This window comes from Chrysemys picta, chromosome 3 (genome assembly GCF_011386835.1).
Source record: "Chrysemys picta bellii isolate R12L10 chromosome 3, ASM1138683v2, whole genome shotgun sequence".
Classification (NCBI taxonomy): Eukaryota; Metazoa; Chordata; order Testudines; family Emydidae; genus Chrysemys; species Chrysemys picta.
The window spans coordinates 195,675,965-195,691,592 of record NC_088793.1 but is presented as its reverse complement, the minus strand read 5'-3'; positions in this window follow the sequence as shown (position 1 = coordinate 195,691,592).

Below are 15,628 nucleotides of genomic sequence, written 5' to 3'. Positions count from 1 at the left end.
CAGAGGAAGGCACAAGAGACCCTGCAGTGTGTAGTTGTGGAATAACTTGCTCATAAGGAAAGTTTCCTCCTAATGTCCATTAGCTAATAGTTGGCTTTGGCCCTGAAGCATGTTAACAAGGGATTATTATTAATTATTATTTTAATGGTCACTAGCTTCCACTAAGAGCCTCAAACTTAGTTTTCCTTTTCAAGGAAAGGACCAAAATGTGTGGTCTATTTACAAGCTTAACCAAGAATAAAAGACTTCAGAACAGGTATTAGAAAGTTCTTGGATGTTTTATGACAGTGTTAACAGGTTGGTGATCTAGCTGTAACTCTACTGAGAGAAAGTTGAGGACATTAAAGAATGGATCACAGGTTAACCCCTTGGTGTCAATGGGTTCAGGGCTTCAGTAACTTTCATTTGATGGAGTTGGGAAATCCTTGACATTTTGCACCACGGGGTTAATTTGAAAAGGGATGAGAAGTCAGTTTCAGTTACAAGCACAGGTTTAATAATAAGGGAATGAAAATAATAAGTCACCTGGAGACCAGCCAGAGTGTGAAATTGTCTTTGAAGATGCATTGCTATTCCAAGGTGAAAACTGTGGGGTTTTGAATATAATTATATTCCAGAAACAGGGAGGAAATAAGGAAACAGCAGATACATTAAATTATTTTGCATCTCTGCAAATAAGTGGATAGCAAGAGAATCACACCTACAGGAATTAAAGATGATCACTGCAGAACTGTGCATTTAACCTCCAAAATAACGGGGATTGAAAGATTATGTACGTCTAAAAGGACTCTTAGAAAGGACCAGAGAAACCAAGCATAGTTAGAGACACACTGAGAAACCACAGACCAAGTTCTTCGAGGTAATTTGTGCTGAAGTCATAGAAAATGATTGGCAAGTTCACACAGATGAGTATTTAGTTGAGCACAGCTTCACTGAGGGTATACAGAGAAGCTTGGGTGACTCGAGCTGTCTGGTACTGTCAAATTACACTAGAGATGTAGGGAAAGCTTAGACCACATAGAATGAGTGTACAGAATCAACTCCTGTCTCTCTCCTCCACCACCTCTTTTACTGCCCCAGCCCTACCTCCATTTCCAATTTCTTCTGCTCTAGTCCTCATGTAGCTCCCACTAAAAGCACTGAAAAAGGCAACCTCCCACTCTGAGGAGCCTGAGAGTGACTTGCTTCCCGAGAATCGGCTTCTTCAGCTCCAAGAGCATGCAAGTTTTGCACCACACCTGGCTTCTGATGCTGTTGCTGGTCAAGCTGACATAAAGGTCAGGGAGTGCCAGTAAGTGAAGGCCAAGAAAGTTTCCCAAGCAGTTTGGGGGAGGTAGGGGAGAAAGGGATCGACTCTATGTAGGGTTCCTTAGATCCACCTTCCTCCTTATTAGATCCATTCTCTGGCTCCTCTCTTCCTGGGCCAGGAAAGACAACAGTGCAGTTTCCACCAACCACTGGGGAAACTGGGCACTCCTGATGCCTCCACAACTGTCAGCAGAGTGTTGATAAGCTCTTTGTCATATGCTCAGATACTATAGTGATGGGGACCATAACAGCACTGTCCTCAAGGTGTCCATGTGTTCCCTGCTCTCCACATGATCACCAAACACAAATCACATTGTCAGCAGCCTTCTGTCTGAGAACAGTCCTTTAGCACCAGAAGGGAAATGAATAGCAACTTTTACCATCCCTTCTCCTTCTTCCATACATCACCCATTACTTTGGTAAACTGTTCTTCCCCCCTCACCTCTCATTCACTTTTAATATAGCTCCTTGTGTTTCATTATCAAATGTACATACATTTCAATATTGCTATGCATTTTTTCTTCATATTTTCATCCCAGCCAATATTCAGCTTTCTGTACTCAAATACAGACCACTAATTGTGTTGAAAATTGAATAGGATTGATAATTATTTTCCATTTGCAAAAAAAAAATGTATCAGATATCCCAACTCTGAGCACTTTCATTGTTTCTTTTAATTAATCAAAAGTTTTAAAGTGCTATTGTGTAGTAACTCTTTTTAACAGAATGCAGCTCCACTTAAACATAAAAGAGTGAATGGTCTTGGGGAACTGCGTAAGAATATTTTACTGTATACCATAAAGCCATAATCAAGAAAGAAAGTCATACTGGTTAAAAAAAAAAATCAATCTGGTTTAGAGGGGAAATGAAACCAGGTATAACAAATTAAAAAACTCCAAACCCACACATAACAATTGGAAGAAAGGAGCGGTTGATACTAATGAATATAAACCAAAAGTTTGGAATTGTAGAAAACTGATAAGGGAAACAAAAGGATACAAGAAAAAAATTCTATGGCCAGCAAAATTAAGGATAAGGAGTTTTTTAAAAGTATTTTAGGAACAAAAGGAATCTTACCAGTTTTTTTAAACCTTTCCTCATAGGTCAGGTTTTCTAAACCTTTTGTTAAGTCTTGAGAAAAGAAAACTGAAGGTGGAACCTAATAAGCCTTCAAATATGTTAAGAGCTGCTATAAAGTCTGCGATGATTTGTTGTCCCTGTCCACTGAAGGTAGGACAAGAAGTAATGGTTTTAATCTGCAGCAAGGGTGATTTAGGTTAGATACTAGGAAAAAACGTTCTAATTATAAGGATAGTTAAGCTGGAAATAGGCTTCCAAGGGAGGTTGTGGAATCCCCATCTTGGAGGTGTTAAAAAACAGGTTGGACAAATACTTGTCAAGGATGGTCTAGGTTTACTTGGTTCTACCTCAGCACAGGGGTTGCACTTGATGACCTCTCGAGGTCCCTCCCTGCCCTATATTTCCATGATTCGTCAAGGTACTATTGTGATCATCTAAGCTAACCTCTGACATAGCTGTAGGACTTCCCAGAATTCATTCCTAGTTCAAGTCAGATAGCTGTGATAGAACTAGAGCATATCTTTTAGAAAACCATCCAATCTGGATGCTGGATCTCCAGCAATGGAGAATCTACCACAGCCCTTCTTTCTAATCTGAATTTGTCTAGCTTCAATTTCCAGCCATTGGATCTTGTTTTACCTTTGTCTGCTAAAATGAAGAGCCTTCTGTTACCAAAGTTGTGTTCCCTGTACTTATAGAGTATTAACAGACGGTGAGCAAGTCACCCCGTAACCTTCTCTTTGTTAAGAACAGCTAGATCTTCCTGAGTCTATCGCTATAAGGCATGTTTTCCAATCCTTTAATCATTCTTGTGGCTCTTCTGTGATGCCCTCTCCAATTTATCAACGTTCTTCCTGAACTGTGGACACCAGAACTGACAGGGCCGGCTCTAGGTTTTTTGCCGCCCCAAGCAAAAAAATTTTTGGCTACCCCCCGTCCCAGCCCTGGGCTCCTCGCCGCACCCCTCTCCCACCCCAGCCCTGGGCTCTCCCCCACCACCCGCACCCCCCTGCCTCCCCAGCCCTGGGCTCTCACCCACCACCCACACCCCCCTGCCGCCCCAGCCCTGGGCTCTCACCTCCCCCACCTGCACCCCCTTGCTACCCCAGCCCTAGGCTCTCCCACACACACACCCTGCTGCCCCAGCTCTGGGTTCCCCCCACCCACCCACCATTGCCCCACCCACCCACACACACACCTCCTGCTGCCCCAGCCCTGGGATCACCCACTCCACCTGCACCCTCCTTCCGCCGCAGACCTGGGTCACTGGTAACTCGTTCCCACGGCAGGTCATTCAGCAGGAATTTTAGATGTGCACAGAACACAGACAGGATTGGTTCCCACATGGTTACAGAACTGCAGTAAAGTGGATCAATTTTCAGCTTGTGTGATTGGAGGATATCTGGATGCATATTATAAGACTGTCCTACATAAATGAGGAATAGTTGAGGTGCCTTTATTATTCTTTTGTTCCACTCTTTCTTTCTATGGGGAATTTCCCAGTGCAATATCACTGTCTTCCTTTTAAACAAACAAACAAACAAACAAACAAACAAACAAACAAACAAACAAACAAACAAAAGGCAATGGCTGTTGAAAATAGCAATTCCAGTCCTAATAACCACTGAGAAGCATTTCTTGCTCAATTTTATCCTACTTTTTCTACAGCAAGTTACAGTGGATCAGTATATTTGACTTGGGAGAAATGAAGTAACAGCTGCCCAAACTGAGCTTGAGCACTCCTGAATTTTGAGGTGTTCAAATCTGAAAGGCAGGTGCTGGGCGGGAGGGGGAGCCTGTGGCTCCGCAGGGCAGCAAGGCAGCATGTATGCAGCAGCGTGTCTGCCGCTGCACGAAGCCAGACACGCTAGTCGAAGTGGCACAGTAAGGAGCTTGGGGGGTTGGAGAAGGGGTAGGGGGTTCCGGGGAGGGACAGGGAGCAGGGGGGGTTGGATGGGGCGGAGGTTGGAGGGGGCAGTCAGGGGCAGGGAGAAGGGGGGGTTAGATGGGTCAGGGGTTTGGGGGGGCAGTTAGGGGACAGGCAGCAGTTGGATAGTCATGGGAGTCCCAGGGGGTTGTCAGGGGACAGGTAGGGGGTGGGGTCCTAGAGGGGAAGTTGGGGGGGTCTCAGGAAGGGGGAAGTTGGGTACAAGGACCAGTGGAGCTTAGATGGGGGTGGAGTCCTGCGGGGCAGTTGGGGCAGTGGTCCCGGGAGGGGGTGATCAGGGGACAGGGAGCAGGGGGGTTAGATGGGTTGGGGTTTCTATGGGGGGCAGTCGGAGGGAGTGGATGGGGGCAGGGTGGGGCTACCCTCCCTCCCCGTGGAGTGTCCTATGTTTTGAATGTTAAAATATGGAATCCCTACTCACAGCGCAGCTCTCCATTCACAGCAGGCTACAGCATGAGGTCTCAGCTTCTTCACTCCCTCCCCCTCTTTCCTGTTGGTAGTGGCCAAGGGAATGCTGGGAAATGTAGTTCTTTCCCTGCTCCAGGGCTGGCTCTATAGGCAGGGAGCTAACCAACGAACTACAGCTCCCAGGGGCCCCTGTTGGTTCTCAGCTGCCATGCTGGATCCCTGCCGCCCCTGCAAATGGGCTGCCCCAAGCACGTGCTTCCTTTGCTGGTGCCTAGAGCCGCCCCTGGACACGCAGCAGGGGGTTGTGGATGGCCAGCACTGCCGTCTGGAGGAAGAGTCTTCTCTGCCCTTCCGAGAAGAACTTTCCGAAGACCTAAAACCAACAGCATGTGAGGCATTAGCAGATTGCCCAGAGCCAGGCTCCAACTCCTGGGGCTAGAACGGCATCTCCATCTAGTGGCCCCTGGAGGCAGCCACTGCAGGGGACCCAGCCACCCCCACTCCCGGAGCTGTCTCATGCCCTGGCAGAGTGTCCTTACCTCCCCCACCCTGCCTGTGTTCCTGTAGCCCAGGAGCCTGCTGTCCTGGTGCCAGTCCCAGCACCACAAGTCTTCGGCCTCATGGATGCTCAACCCTGGGAAAGAGAGAGACACACACACATTTGTCATTCTGGTTGCAGTGCTTGTGTCCTTCCAATCCCATTGGTGGCTGCACAGTGGGCAGAGTCCTCGCTGCGTGCCTGGCCCAACAGAATTGCAGGGGAGGGGTGTAGAACAGAGAAAGAGACAGACAGAGACTCATCCTCCAGCCGGGGTCAGTCTGAGAGAAATTGGCTGGGGTCCCAGTCTCACTCTTCTATCGGGTGCCATTTCCCAGCTGGGTTCCTTACCCCTCTGGTGCAGCAGCAACTGGTAGAGCCGGTAAACCCCCTCCCTGGCCTGCCGGCTGATGTCCTTGATCAACAGAGCCAGCTGTGCCACGTGGTGACCCATCCTGGGGAATTCTGCTCAGTTCTAATGGAAGGGAGAGGGAGAGGGGACTCCATTAGCATTTTCCTGCCAGCTCCCAGTCCCCTGTGGGCCAGGACTCTCTTTTTCCCCTCAGCCCCTCTGCAGGAGATGCTAGAGGATAGAAGCTAGAGCTAGACCCTTAATTTCCTCTGTCCCCAAGGGAGCCTGGAGAACAGGGATATGGGCAGGGCCCTCCATGAGGACTTGCTCCCCCAGCTGCTGCAGGATGACAGGAAGGCATGAACCTGGAGCATGGTCCCCTTAAAAGCCCAGTCACCACTTAACCAGGACAAGAAGAACTTGACTCCAGCCAAGCTCATTCTCTGCTCTGCCTCTGCCTCCCTAAGAGGAACACTCCTAACCCACAGCCCCTGCAGCAGCAGATCCTACAGCCAGTTGGAGCCAGCCCACCTCACCCCTCCTGGTGTTGGGAGGGGAATAGGAGAAAGGACAAAAGAAGGAAGAGATGAAGAGAAAGGAAGGAGGGATGGAGGAAAAGCTAAAACGAAAGGACAAACCCTAATGTCCCTAGTGATTGTATGGGACAAAATCCCAGGTGGGGAATAAAATTCTGCCACCTTCAACTAGTGCTTTCCATGCCTAGAATTCAGCTGGCACCAGGTGGATCAGACTTAACAGGTTCCAAACCTCTCGCAGACTCTTACCTTGTAAACAGGGACGTCTGTTTTCTAGTAAAATCAGTAAAAGGAAAGGAGAAAGCTCAAAAGAGGCTCCTCCTCGCAATCACGTACGTGAACCCTGATACTCTCTCAGTCCTCAAAGAGAGACCTCGAGAAAGAGACTTGCTGAAGCAAAGCCACAGGGGTCTCTGTGGTTTCCCTGGCCCTGCGCCCCTATCCTGCCTGGCTGATGTCAGCATCTCTCTGTGAGGTCACCACCTCCCCACCACCTTTGACCAATAGGCTGAGGTCCTGCAAAAGGCCTTTGTGATGTCACTGCCACACACACTCCTCCCCTGAAGTGCGAATGTCCTGCTGCTGGCCAGACACTTTGAAGGTTTGAGCTACTCTCTGTGGATCACCCAACTCAATGCGTGTCATTCTAGGAAGCAAGCCGGCTAGACAGTCAAACATCAGAGGCTGCTCCCAATGCTACACTCAGTGCTTCCAAAACTAGTAGACTTGATGGCCAGAAGAGGTTCTGCACCCCCCACTTCGCAGTCAGACGTGACTCTCAGCCAGCCAATAAAACAGACATTTATTAGATGACAGGAACACGGTCTAAAACAGAGCTTGTAGGTACAGTGGCGAACGGGACCCCTTGGCCGGGTCCATTATGGGGTTCAGAGAGCCCCCCTCCCACCCCAGCCCTGGCGCAGGCAGTCTTCAGTGGCAATTCAGCGGCAGGTACGTCGAAGGCACGGGACCGTCAGATCGCCCGCAGAAACGCCGCTGAATCCACGTGACCAGCTCTGAGTGGGGTATAATGAGTTCTATACATGTACTGGAAATACGCCCCCTGAAATATGTTGAGGGGTCCGACTTGATAAACCAGTTTGGCTTAGAGATAGAGAAGAAGTTCCTGTTTGTTTCATGTTCATAGACCCATAGCCTAATAGCCAAGGCAGGAGGGGAGAAGAAAGTGTACCAGGGCAAGTGCAGGGGTAGGATCTGGTCAAGTGCCCAGCTCTCTCCCAGGTTTGTGGGTGAGAGCTAGGACAGGTCTCTGTTGGATAAAGGACAACGCCCTGCTCCTTACAATCCTCTGTGTCCATGGGAGAGAAGGGATGAATCCCTCTTTGAGAATTTCAGCAGCTTCCTAGGAAGGAGCCAGTGCTCTTCTCAGAGGGCCTTCTCCTGACCTCACAGGGGTCTGATGCTCTCACTCCACAAGCCTGCCTGGGGCCTTGGAGTTAGTGCTCAACAGACCCAGGAAGAGCCCTGTTGTCGAGCACCAGCGCCTTCCCTCTATCCCTGAAGGTGGAAGGGCCCCAACACTGCCATGCACTCACTGCTCTGACCACGGATGGCTCTCAGGTAGCAGGACACAATGGAAATGTGGATCATCCAGTCTCTCGTTTCCAGGCCTCCCCAGGGCTAAGGTAAAATTCCTGCTCCCCTTGACCATTATGCTCACCTCCAAGATATGCTGGTGATTGTCTGTGCTGGGGGTTGCTGTCAGCAAGCTCTTCAGCATGGCTTCCATGTCTCTGGGCAGGCCTTCTTCAGAGCCTGCCAGCGGAGGGAGACCATGGGTCAGGGTTATGGAACCTGGGGCTACATCTGCCAGGCTGACAGCTGGCTCTGCAGTCCTTGCCCAGAGCAGCTCTCTGCAGAGGGCCTGGTGCACAGCAGGTAGGGAACAGCCAAGCTGCTAGCGATGGGACCTGGGCTTCCTGGCAGAGTCCAGCATCTGCAAGGAAGGGATTCCTCACAGAGGGGCAACATAATCTCCCGCAGAGGGGGAGTCTCCCCCTGACACTTGATTAAATCCTATGGCCTGTTCCCACCTCTGCCCACCCCACCCCCAAATCAGAGCAGCTCCAGCTACCAAAGAGAGCAAAAACCAGAGGCCTTCCTGGCCCTTGGGACAGAGGAGTAGGTTGATGATCTACCTGGAGGTGAATTTTGGTCTTCCCCATGCCTATGCTCTATACTCCCTTCAGGACAGTGCACAGGAACCCATCATGGACTGCTCCACCCTTGTGTTTGTCCCTACTTCAGTCTGCTTCATCTCTGTGCCAACCGTTTCCCCCTTCACCTCCCTGCAGCACCCGACAGGGTGTGTGTGTGGAGGGTCAGCATGGTCCCCTTAAAAGCCCAGTCACCACTTAACCAGGACAAGAAGAACTTGACTCCAGCCAAGCTCATTCTCTGCTCTGCCTCTGCCTCCCCAAGAGGAACACTCCTAACCCACAGCCCCTGCAGCAGCAGATCCTACAGCCAGTTGGAGCCAGCCCCCCTCACCCCTCCTGGTGGTGGGAGGGAAACAGGAGAAAGGACAAAAGAAGGAAGAGATGAAGAGAAAGGAAGGAGGGATGGAGGAAAAGCTAAAACGAAAAGGACAAACCCTAATGTCCCCAGTGATTGTATGGGACAAAATCCCAGGTGGGGAATAAAATTCTGCCACCTTCAACTAGTGCTTTCCATGCCTAGAATTCGGCTGGCACCAGATGGATCAGACTGAACAGGTTCCAAACCTCTCGGAGGCTCTTACCTTCTAAACAGGGACGTCTGTTTTCTAGTAACATCAGTAAAAGGAAAGGAGAAAACTCGAAAGAGGCTCCTCCTCGGGCTTGGTCTGGGTCTGTCTTCTCCGTGGCGTGGTGCTTTGGGAAGACTGGTTGCTCTAGAGTTTTGGTGCCCGACCTTAACCTCATGCACAGGGCTGCCCTACTCTAGCCTGGCTATTTTGTTGCCACAAAGCTAGAAAAAATAATGCATGTTGGACTCCCTGGCTTTGCAGGCTGAACCCTTTTTGTGCCTGTTCCCCCTCAGGCAGAAAAGAAAAGAAAAGAAAAGAAAAGAAAAGAAAAGAAATGTAGTTCTTTCCCTGCTCCAGGGCTGGCTCTATAGGCAGGGAGCTAACCAATGAACTACAGCTCCCAGGGGCCCCTGTTGGTTTTCAGCTCCCATGCTGGATCCCTGCCGCTCCTGCAAATGGGCTGCCCCAAGCATGTGCTTCCTTTGCTGGTGCCTAGAGCCGCCCCTGGAACTGGACACAGTATTCCAGCAGTAGTCACACCAGTGCTCAATACAGAGGTACTAATCCCTAGTCCTACTCGATATTCCCCATTTACACATCCAAGGATCGCATTAGCCCTTTTGGCCACAGCACCTCACTGGGAGCTCATGTTTAGCTGATTATCCACAATGACCTCCAAGTCCTTTTCAAAGTTACTGCTTCACAGGCTAGAGTCCCCGGCCCTATAAATATGGCCTGCTTTCTTTGTTCCAAGAGGTATGACTTTACAATTGGCCCATTTAAAAATGCATATTGTTTGCTTGTGCCCGGTTTAGCAAGTGAGCCAGATCACTCAATGACCTGTCCTCGTCATTATTTACCACTTCCCCACTCTTTGCAGTTATATTTGGACACTTATCATTTAGTCAGTTTTTAATCCATTTAATGTTTGGCATGTTGTTTTTGTATCATTTTAGTTGCGGTACCAAGTCAAATGCCTTACATTCTCCAAACTTGTTATCTCATTTTTAAAAAAATATCAGGTTAATTTGATAAGATCTATTCTCCATCACCCCATGTTGAGTGGCATTAATTATATTTTTAATCAAGTCCAGTATCAGTTCCATTAATTTGCCTGGGATCAGTGGCAGGCTGACTCTCTTATAATTACCCTTTGAGTGTCATCTCATTTACCCTTTTCAAATATTGGCATAACATTGGCTCTCTTCCAGTCCTCTGAAACTTCCCCAGTGTTCCAAGACTTATTGAAAATCAACCTTAGTGGTCCTCAGACAGCTCTTTTAAAACTGTTGGATGCAAGTAATCGGAACTGCTCAATTAAAAATGTCTAAATTTAGTAGCTGCTGTGATTTGCTGAACACGTAGGCAGAATAGGCGTGTCTATGCAATGACAGGTCTGCTCCTGAAGTCTTTTCCCTGAGTTCAGCACTAGGTGTCAGGGGAGCGCTCATTCAGACTGTGCTTACATTACATCTTTTCTAAAGTGTGGTGCTCAGAATTGGACACAGTACTCCAGTTGAGGGCTCACAGTGCTGAGTAGAGTGGGACAATTTCCTCCCATGTCTTACATACAACACTCCTGTTAATACACCCCAGAACGATACTAGCCTTTTCCAAAGCTGCATCAGATTGTCAACTCGTGCTCAATTTGTGATCCACTCTAACCCCCAGATCCTTTTCAGCAGTACTATTTTCTAGCCAGTTATTCCCCATTTTGTAGTTATGCATTTGATTTCTCCTTCCTAAATGAACTACTTTGCACTTCATAGAATCATAGAATATCAGGGTTGGAAGGGACCTCAGGAGGTCATCTAGTCCAACCCCCTGCTCAAAGCAGGACCAATTCCCAACTAAATCATCCCAGCCAGGGCTTTGTCAAGCCTGACCTTAAAAACCTCTAAGGAAGGAGATTCCACCTCCCTAGGTAACCCATTCCCGTGCTTCACCACCCTCCTAGGGAAAAAGTTTTTCCTAATATCCAACCTAAACCTCTCCCACTGCAACTTGAGACCATTACTCCTTGTTCTGTCATCTGCCACCACTGAGAACAGCCGAGCTCCATCCTCTTTGGAGCCCCCTTTCAGTTAGCTGAAAGCAGCTATCAAATCCCCCCTCGTTCTTCTCTTCTGCAGACTAAACAATCCCAGTTCCCTCAGCCTCTCCTCATAAGTCATGTGCTCCAGACCCCTAATCCTTTTTGTTGCCCTCCGCTGGACTCTTTCCTATTTTTCCACATCCTTCTTGTAGTGTGGGGCCCAAAACTGGACACAGTACTCCAGATGAGGCCTCACCAGTGTCGAATAGAGGGGAATGATCATGTCCGTCGATCTGCTGGCAATGCCCCTACTTATACAGCCCAAAATGCCGTTAGCCTTCTTGGCAACAAGAGCACACTGTTGACTCATATCCAGCTTCTCGTCCACTGTGACCCCTAGGTCCTTTTCTGCAGAACTGCTTCCTAGCCATTCGGTCCCTAGTCTGTAACAGTGCATGGGATTCTTCCGTCCTAAGTGCAGGACTCTGCACTTGTCCTTGTTGAACCTCATCAGGTTTTTTTCGGCCCAATCCTCTAATTTGTCTAGGTCCCTCTGTATCCGATCCCTACCCTCTAGTGTATCTACCACGCCTCCTAGTTTAGTGTCATCTGCAAACTTGCTGAGAGTGCAGTCCACGCCATCCTCCAGATCATTAATAAAGATATTAAACAAAACCGGCCCCAGGACCAACCCTTGGGGCACTCCGCTTGAAACCGGCTGCCAACTAGACATGGAGCCATTGATCACTACCCGTTGAGCCCGACGATCTAGCCAGCTTTCTATCCACCTTACAGTCCATTCATCCAGCCCATACTTCTTTAACTTGGCGGCAAGAATACTGTGGGAGACCATATCAAAAGCTTTGCTAAAGTCAAGGAATAACACATCCACTGCTTTCCCCTCATCCACAGAGCCAGTTATCTCATCATAGAAGACAATTAGGTTTGTCAGGCATGACTTGCCCTTGGTGAATCCATGCTGACTGTTCCTGATCACTTTCCTCTCCTCTAAGTGCTTCAGAATTGATTCCTTGAGGACCTGCTCCATGATTTTTGTCTTTATTGAATTTCATCTTGGTCAATTCAGACCAATTCTCCAATTTGTCAAGGTCATTTTGAATTCTAATCCCGTCCTCCAAAGTGCTAGCAACCCCTCCAGCTTGGTGTCATCTGCAAATGTTATAAGCATACTCTCTCCATCATCCAAGTCATTAATGAAAATATCAAATAGTACTAGACCCAGGACTTACCCTTGCGGGAGCCCACTAGATACACCTTCCCAGTTGGACAATGAACCATTGTTCCAAGAATAGTTAGCACTCTTTCAGTACAGTCTTTCAACCAGTTGTGTACCTGCCTTATAGTAATTCCCTCGCAACCACATATCCCTAGTTTGCTTATGAGACTATCATGTGAGACTGTCAAAAAGCCTTACTAATATCAAGATGTAACATGTCTCCAGCTTCCCCCCATCCACTGGATTTATAATCTACACATCTCTGCCTTATTTTTCCAGCATAAAATCTGTTTAAAATCTTTAACAGATATGATAATTTTGTGATTTTTCGGACATACTTTAACTCCTCAATTTTTCTTATATTTGTAAAGATTCTTCCTAGACCAAAATGCCTGTTTATAAACTGGCTCTTTCTGCTTACTGTCCCAGGTCCTGTTTTGCGAATCTTCATTCTGCTTTGGTTTTCTTTCCCCAGCAACGTGAGTTAAGGTCCCCCAAAGTCACCACTTAGAGGAGGAGCTAGGAAGAAATAGTATTTTATTTGAGGCCGCAGCCTCATCTCAGGAATTCCCAAATTCAACCCAAAATTATTTACCTTGTGAAAGCAAAAATAGAGCTATCCCCACATTCTATATCTGCATTACGTTTTAAAAAACTGTTGAAAAACATTAACAGTTGCAAAGTGAAGTATTAAAAAGTTGGAAAAAGAATCAAGGTTGAATCGCTACCCAGTCAGAGAGCACCATCCATCCCATGTGGGGGGTCCTGTGGAGGAAGTAGAATGTGATTACAAAATTAAAGACAATCATATTGTATGTGCAGAAGAGGAGTTAAATTGCACAGGCAGTGTTGCCAACTCTCATGAATTTTTGCAAGGCAAGCGATTTTCCCTGGCTGCAGGGCTCTTGCAATGACATGAAGAACTCATGCACTCATGTGACTTGGAAGCAGTCACCTGCACTCACCTCCCTCCCACATGCAGCAGCTCCCATTCCCCTCTGCAACAAGTACCTGCTTCCTGGACCCCTTCCCTCTTCCTCATCCTTTCCAGACCATCCTACTTCTCCATTCCTCTGCCTCAGCCCTCACTGTTCCCCTGCCGCAGCAGTTACCTGCCATCCACCTCTCTGGCTCCCTTGCACTTCCCCAAGTCATTCCCCTTGTTTCCAGATCCCTAGAGCTCCTGCTTCCTTAAGATCCCTTCCCTGAGCTCTCAACAGTGTCATCTCTAGCCGCTCCCTCCCAACTCTGGGACACGGCTAGCAATTGCTCCCCCGACTCCCCAGAAGTTTTGTCCCCCTCCATCACACCTATTCCCCACTGCCCCATCCTCTCAACTGCTCCTACCCCACTCCCCAGTTACCCTGAGAGTTTTCTTGGGGGCATGCCTGGTCATAATCCCTCCTTCCCCTGCAGGCTTCTAGGAGTGACCAGCTGGCTTGAGGAGGTGGCTAAGTAGAATCAATATCCCTCCCAATCCAACAGATGTCACTGTCATCAAGGGAAGCGCCCCACCCCTCCTGCTGGGCTGGACAGTTAGCTCCCACCCTTAGCCAGCTAAGCACCAGAAAGTCCCACCCCCAGAGGGCTGGGATTGGCTCTGGGGAGAGCCTACATCTGGTCTAAGGAGTCCCAGTCAGAGGGGCCAGCATTCAGCCTCTCTCCTTCCTACGCATAGGAGTCAATAGGGCAGTATATCCCTTCCTCCTTGGGAGGTAAAGAGAGGTCAGTCCTCTTCCACCTCTCCCCTTTCTCATGTGTGTGGGTTAGCACATGTGTTAAGGCTGAGCCTGCCTACTTTATTCCCCTCCCTCCACACCCCTGGGAGGGTACATCTGACCCCTCCACTACCCCATAGCCTTGGAGGACTGGGTATTGTTACAAGGAGCATTTCAATATGACCCTCTTCAATGGCTCTATACTGTCTCCCTGTTTGGAACAGTGCTGCCTTTATTCCAGCCCCACCTCCATCTGCCCTTCACCACATGGGCAAAAGAATGTCCTTCCCCTAAACTAATTCTTGAAAATTACTGAAACTAATACATACATACATAGAATAATCAACCAGAGGAAGATGGAGCATGGCAAACATCAGCCTGAACAGTTACAATTTGGTAAAGTTACGTGAAACTGATTAGAGAGAGTAATAATGGCAACATAAATTGCCAAGCATTGAGCAACGTAAATTGTAGGCATTGCAAGTGTTGTTAAGTTAAAAAACAAAATAAAAAACATGGCATGAAATCCTGGCCTCTAACTTCAATAGCCAGGATTTCACCCAAGTGCTCTCATGTTTGAAAGCACTAAAAGATTCTTGGATAAATGTATTCATAACTACCCAGGTAAAAACATCACATTTGTCATGAGAGGTTCACATTGCCAAAGAACAACTGGAAAGTTCTACAGGACAATCTTTGATTGTTTCCTTCATTGAAGTGGGAAATGTATCCAAAAAATGGCCATGGTATGTAACAGACAAACAAATCAAAATAAATGCAATCACCTTCACTGGTTTGATTCACATACAATTAATTGCAATAGAGCCAGGGTCCCCCAGAACTTCACAACTGTCACACAATGTCAGTGTCACGTGCAGTAATATGTCAGACTGTGCACTGCCACAGAAAGGAAAAAATGAGGTCCATTATCTTCTAAAACATGGGCCCCTACAACTTGAGCTAAATGAGACGCCCTTTTGGCTGTAGCAGCATTTTGGGTTTACGTCACATTTGAGCACTTCTAATTCTATCCAATAGAGAAGGCAGTACTAGGACACACGACAGCCAGTCCATTGTAACATTACAACCATAGCATGTAAAATTTTAGATATATACTGCATCTAGTAATGAGACCAGCACCATTACTGGTAGACAAATTTCAAATCTTCACCACACTTATTAACTAAAATATTGACTATTAGTCACGTGAGCATCATGTTGTATTGACTGGAGGTCAATTTTGAAGAAGGTGCTAACTGGACCTTCTGGACATAGAATGGGGCACATATAGAGAAGAAAGGAGCTTTGTTAAATGGAATGGTACAATTAAGGACAATAAAAAGACCTTAACATAAAGAGAACTTTCCTCCATATTCTTACAGAGTGTATATCGCATACCTACAAAATTCAACGTATGCTCCTAACATGTCCTTATAAGTAGTTGCATAATAGATAGAAATTCAAAGTCTAGAATGTAATTAAGACATATGGATGAGGATACATGTCATCAAAAAAACATGCCCTCCTATACAGATTTAGTTGCCAGAACCAATCCACTTCAACAGATTGAGAGCCTATATTAGGGCTTGATTTTACAAGTTGCCAAGCAACTCCTGGGAGGAGCTGCCCAGTGAACTCCCACTCACTTCAAAGCGAGTAGAGTGAGCATAGTAAACTTCACGGAGACACTTATTACCTCTCGGCATCAGACCTCTACTT